The sequence below is a fragment of the Solanum stenotomum genome, unplaced genomic scaffold (genome assembly GCF_019186545.1).
Source record: "Solanum stenotomum isolate F172 unplaced genomic scaffold, ASM1918654v1 scaffold5027, whole genome shotgun sequence".
Classification (NCBI taxonomy): Eukaryota; Viridiplantae; Streptophyta; class Magnoliopsida; order Solanales; family Solanaceae; genus Solanum; species Solanum stenotomum.
This window is the reverse complement of record NW_026035526.1, coordinates 92,498-99,097: the sequence shown is the minus strand read 5'-3', so window position 1 is coordinate 99,097 and position 6,600 is coordinate 92,498. Positions and strand designations below refer to the sequence as shown.

At 31.5% G+C, this 6,600-nt stretch overlaps 1 long non-coding RNA gene across 1 annotated transcript in view; it reads left to right on the top strand.

Moving 5' to 3' along the window:
* The window catches only part of LOC125852769 (uncharacterized), a 9,341-nt gene extending 7,523 nt beyond the window's left edge, over positions 1-1,818 (top strand). Inside the window, exon 3 of the long non-coding RNA XR_007445057.1 lies at positions 1,720-1,818. This is a non-coding gene — a long non-coding RNA (uncharacterized LOC125852769). The remainder of the gene's footprint in view (positions 1-1,719) is intronic.
* The last annotated feature ends 4,782 nt before the right edge of the window (positions 1,819-6,600 follow it).

The following is a 6,600-nucleotide window of genomic DNA, read 5'->3' as shown; positions in this document are numbered from 1 at the left end:
CCCCCCCCCCCCCCCCATTTATCTTCTTTATTTTGTTGGTATGAATGTGACACTAACTAGTACTACTAGTTGTAAGCTAGAAATGAAGGGTTAGTTATTGAGTATTGACTATATTATATTCAATTTAGGCTATCATTCTCAATCTTATCAATAGACTCAAAATCAATATTCTTAGGGAATGACTAGACTTAAAAAAGGAGGGAAAAAATGGCAATTGAAAATAAAATTATCCTTCAATTACCACAGAGAAACTTCTAGAACCAATACTTTAGTCAAATATTCTTATAATAAGGTAGTCTTATTTTAGGACCAAGTTTGAATACACATTACATGACCATGTCTTTGCTTTAAAAGGAAAAAAGTATGTTTCACAACTAATACTTCTTATACTAATAAAGTACTCATGTTTTAGGACTATTTGGTTACACATTTCACCACCATGCCAATTTTATTTTATTTTTATATATATAAAAAAAAGAATTGTGTTTCATGATTTCAAATTAATTTTAATTTTGAGTAGTAGAGATGTTTCACATGAACCATTAAATAATATTCTCTCCATCACATTTTTTTTATATGTAAAACGATATATGAAAGTTGAACTGTCAATTTTTTTAGTGTGACTTCGAACATAGATTTTTCTAGTTTTTTGAGGTAAAATTTATACAATCATGATTCAAAAATATTCAAAAAGCATATGAAGATATCTATCTCTTTTGTGACACTCCATATAATTATTGCATCTTAATTTATTATTATAAATTAACTTAATTTGTTAATAACAAAATAAATTCATACTGTCAACGTACACAATATGAAATCATTAAAATTTCAAAGAAGAAAAAGATACTACAAATTAGCATGACCCTAAGCTAACACTTAATTTGCTATTTTTAAAAAAATTAAATTTAGCTATCAACTTCATCTTTAAATTGTTCAAAATTAATAATATTTTTTGATAATCTATCGCTAAAGACTATATAAGCCGGAGGGCTCAATGGGAAACTGGCTTAAAATTAAATTCAAAGCCGTGTGGACCTTTTTTTTCTTTTCTTTTTTCATCACTTTTTTTTATTAAATTATTTCATATAGGGTCGGAGTCGGATAGAATGAAAGAAATTCCTTTCGATAAAAAATTATACTATTTATAAATAATTAAAATTATTTTTTACATATATGTAGCAGATATTGAATCCTTTTGACTTTTTTACGTGGATACTACTTTGTATTTTAGATTACTTAATAAAAAATTTGATTCCGCTACTAATTTCAAACGACTAAAAATGGAATTATATATATGTGTGTGTGTGTGGATACCCTCTGTCATACTTTTGGGACATTGGTGCCCCTGCCATCCAAAAACTAGAGCATATATGCCCTGCACTCTAACAAAAGACTAAATAGGGACACGTGGCGCAATCTTATCCATTGATCCGATATTTAATAAATGTCGAATCGGTGGATAAGATTATGACATGTGTATGTCCGTTAGTATAAAGGTACATATGCTCTAGTTTTTGGATGGCAGGGGCACCAATATCCCAAAAATATGACGAAGGGTATCTGCATACCATTTACGATAGTTCGGATATATCTGTCCGTATTCCCATATATATATTCTACATCCTCTCCTAATTAGCACTGCCAAGTTGACAACTTGGACTCTATTCTTTTGTATGTATGATGTTATTTCATGCTATGCATAAGATCTTAGTTAAGGTGAAGCAGCAAATATTGCTATGTTGTCCTTGAGAATGTTGAGGATTGAGATTATAAGTGTAATTACGAAAGACAAAGTTGGACGTCTTTATAATGACGAACATATTTTTGGCTGCTATAGCGAATGATTGTTATCACTACAGAAAAACGAAAATATTGCGGCGGTTTTATTACGGCGGTTTCCAAAAACCGCCACAAATATAAAATAATACGACGGTTTATAATACATCATTTTAAATATTTTAGTAGCGGCAGTTCGGACTTAAATTACGACGGTTCAAACCGCCATTAATATTTTTAAAAATTTAAAATTTACCCAACAAAATTATTATATCCTTTGATTTACTCATTTATTTATTAAAGTAGTCTAATTTGTCCAACAATATTTATTACCATCTTTTCCTCACATTTAAATTTTCCTTAAATTTTCTCATCTATTTTAGTATATTTAATTATTATTCTCCTTTCCTTAATAATTATAAATATTAGAATATTAAATATTTATTACTCAAATGCAATAAAAAAAGCAATTTGCCTAATTTGGGCGCTGACAGCCATTTAAATTGCTAATTACTAAAATTATTTTATTCTTATTTCCTTATTTCCTTATTTACTTCCTTAGTTCCTTACTTCAAAGCATTTATGCTCTGTAGCCGAAGGATAAAGAAAGCTCTCAATCACTCAATTGCTAATTTGGTGGGATATTGAGCTCTCAACCACTCAATAAATCAAGCTCAAATCACAGTAAGCTCTCAATTCACTTTAATTAACACTTAATTCACCGTAAATTTACAATGTAAGCTCTCAAACCTCAACCAATTGTAAGTTTTTTGAGTGAATCTGAATTTTTTATGAATCTATTTATCATCTATTTGTTTGAGTTTGTAGAGATTTGTTTGGGTCATGCATGTTTGAGTTTGTAGCGATTTGTTTGGGTCATGCATGTTTGAGTTTGTAGCTTTTAATTGTTGTTATATTTATGTACAATTTTGTAGAGATTTGTTAGGGCTTTTAATTGTTGTTATATTTCCATACTATTCTGTAGAGATATGTTAGGGCTTTTAATTGTTGTTATATTTCTGTACANTTTGTAGCTTTTAATTGTTGTTATATTTATGTACAATTTTATAGAGATTTGTTAGGGCTTTTAATTGTTGTTATATTTCCGTACTATTCTGTAGAGATATGTTAGGGCTTTTAATTGTTGTTATATTTCTGTACAATTCTGTAGAGATTTGTTAGGGCTTTTAATTATTGTTATATTTCTGTATTATTCTGTAGAGATTTGTTTGGGGTTTTACTTTTTGTTATATTTCTGTACAATTTTGTAGAGATTTGTTAGGGGTTTTAGTTTTTGTTATAGTTCTATCTTATTCTGTAGAGATTTGTTGTTATAGTTTGATTTTGCATGTTATAGTTTAGTTGTAGTCCAAAGAGGAGCCTTACAGAAATACTGAAGTTATGATCTAGAGTTCACTTTCTTTTCCAGTTTCGAACCTTAGAGTTCACTGAAGAAAATTCTCAATAATTTTGGCATTTGATAGGTTCTATTTTTACTTTGATTGTTTGGGATGTAGATTGAGAATCTGATAGTGATGATGTAATATACAAAATACTAGATATGAGTTCTGCAAACTAGTTAGTGAACTACAGTTCTTTTACTCAATTAAATAAGAAAATTAGAGTATTTTTCTTGAAAATAAGGAATTCAAACTGTTAGCATTACAATTAGAGTATTTTTCTTGAAAAGCTTAGTTGTTATTTACACTTTTCATTTTGATATTATTTAATTTTAAGTTGAATAGCTATGTCGTTCTTTCTAGCCATGTCAATTGATAAATCTTGGATTGGCAAGCCAAGAAATACTCCTGAATATGTAGATGGGGTTAGAAACTTTCTGAATTTTGCCTTTGAGTACGGATCTATTGACGGACATNAAATCTTGGATTGGCAAGCCAAGAAATACTCCTGAATATGTAGATGGGGTTAGAAACTTTCTGAATTTTGCCTTTGAGTATGGATCTATTGACAGACATGTAATTAAGTGTCCATGTTCAAGGTGTGGCTTCAATAAGTGGCATGAAAGAGATGTAGTTCAAGAACACTTAACTTTAAAGCCTTTTCCAGAAAATTATAAATTTTGGTATTTGCATGGTGAAAATTCAAATGCAACTACAACACAAACATTTCAGAGTACACGTGCTGTAGAAGAGACCTTGCAGCCCCATAGTCCAATGGAATTCATGGTTAATAATGCTTCTAGGTTCATTGAAAACAATATCAATGTACCTGATTTGTCTTGTGAGCCTATAAATGGAGAAAAAATATTAAAAAAAGAGCATACGGAAAGGCAAGATGAAGATTATGCCAAGTTATTTGAATTGATTGAAGATGGCAAGCAACCATTATACGAAGGGTGTAAGAAGTATTCCAAATTGTCCTTTCTAATTAGATTGTATCACATAAAGTGTTTGTGCCGAATGACTGACAAAGCGATGGGTATGATATTGGAATTGTTAAAAGATGCCTTTGAAGATGCCAAGATTCCTGCTTCATTTTATGAGGCCAAGAAAACCATCAACAAACTTGATCTTAATTATACCAAGATACATGCTTGCCCAAATGCAAAAAATGCAAGACATCTAGATGGAAAGATAAAAATAAAAAGCAACCTGCAAAGATTTTGCGTTACTTTCCACTAAAGCCAAGGCTGCAAAGACTGTACGTGTGCTCTAAAACTGCTGAATCTATGAGATGGCATTTTTTTGGGGGTAACCAAGATGGATTGATGAGACATCCCAGGGATTCTCAGGCTTGGAAAACATTTGACTTGCTTCATCCTGAATTTGCTACGGACCCTCGAAATGTACGGCTAGGCCTAGCTAGTGATGGTTTTAATCCCTTTGGAGCAATGTTAACAACCTATAGTATTTGGCCAGTGATTCTTATTCCATACAATCGTCCTCCTTGGGAATGCATGAAGCAATCTTCATTCATTCTCTCAATGATCATTCTAGGAAAAAAAATGCCAGGGAATGACATAGATGTCTACTTACAACCTCTTATCCAAGAGTTGAGGGAATTGTGGTATGATGGACTGCAAACATTTGATTCTTCAGAAAAAGAAACATTTAAAATGCGTGCAGCTTTAATGTGGACAATTAGTGATTTTCCCGGGCTTGGTAACTTATCTGGATGGAACACATACACTGAGTTTGCTTGCCCCACATGTAATTTTGCTACAAATTCTTATAGGTTGATTCATAGTAGAAAATGGTGTTTTATGGGACATCGTCATTTTCTTGAAAGTGGCCATCGGTTTAGATTACAACGACTTCGTTTTAATGGTAAAATCGAGCAACGGGAGCCACCAATTACATTATCAGGATCAGACATCTTGAAACAAATGGAGGGCATTCCGGTTAATTTTGGGAAAAAACCCGAGATGAATAATAAGCGCAAAAGAGCTAAAGGAAAACTTGTTAAAGATGAATCGAGACAATGGAGAAAGAGAAGCATATTTTTTGACCTTCCTTATTGGGAATCTAACTTGTTGCGTCATAATCTAGATGTTATGCACATTGAGAAGAATGTGTGTGAGAATTTGATATACACTTTGCTTAGTGATTCTGAAAAATCAAAAGACAATCCTCAAGCTCGAAAGGATCTTAAAGAAATGGGTATAAGACAAGAACTTTGGCTAGTTGAGAATGGAAATTATAAGCCTTCTTTGTTTACTATTTCAAATACAAAGAAAAATGGTTTTAAGAAAGATGTATTTTTGAGAACTTTAAAGAAAGTCAAAATGCCTGATGGATATGCAAGCAACATTTCGAGATGTATTGATTTGAAACAACGAAAGATCTTTGGAATGAAGAGTCATGACTTTCACATTCTCATGGAACAGTTGTTACCAATTGCAATACGTAAAGTTTTACCTGATAAGGTGACTGCCGTGCTAATGGAGTTGAGTTCGTTCTTTCGACAACTATGTGCCAAAAACTTAAGTCTGTCAGACCTTGACAAGCTGCAGTCTCGATATGTTCACACTATTAACCACTTAGAAATATTATTTCCTCCCACATTCTTTACAATCATGGTTCATTTGACTTGTCATCTAGTCGCTGAAGCAAAACTTGGGGGTCCAGTGCAGTATCGGTGGATGTATGCTATTGAAAGGTAATTAAAATTTCATTTTTTAATTGGAAGTTATTCTTTAAGTCAAATATGTAAAATTGTATCTATTTACTAATTATTCATCTTGTGATAAGGTATTTAGGACATTTGAAGTCCTTTGTGCGAAACAGGTATTTGGAGTATATGATCATCAGCTTTCCTGTCAAATTAATATATTTTATTTTATTTTTGCAGGCATCANTTTTCAACAAAAAAATTGTAATTTGAAGTTGGAGGAAAGTTTTGAAAAATGTTTTCCTTAAGTTTTGAAGGAAAGTTAGTTTCCTTGAATTTGAGGGAAGTCATTTTTCTTGAATTTGAGGAAGATGAGTTGATTTGAAAAACAATTTTCAAAACATTTTACCCAACCAAACATGAGAAAATTGGAAAACATTTTCCAGAAAATGTTTTCCTTCATACCAAACACACCCTTAACTTGTATAATTTGAACAAGGAAACACATGTTTCCTATGTGACATAATGCATGTAGTATGTCACATATGACACAAATGGTGTCATGTAGGACAAATATATTGATTTGTTCAATTTTATATAAGTTTAAGTGTCTACTTGTGTATACCCAAAGTTGGAGGTCATAGTTGTCAGCGGAAATCAAGTTAAGGGTCGTGTTTATGTATTATGTTATAGAAAACGACAAATCAAAACCTATAATTTATAGGCATAACACATAAATATGTCATTTAA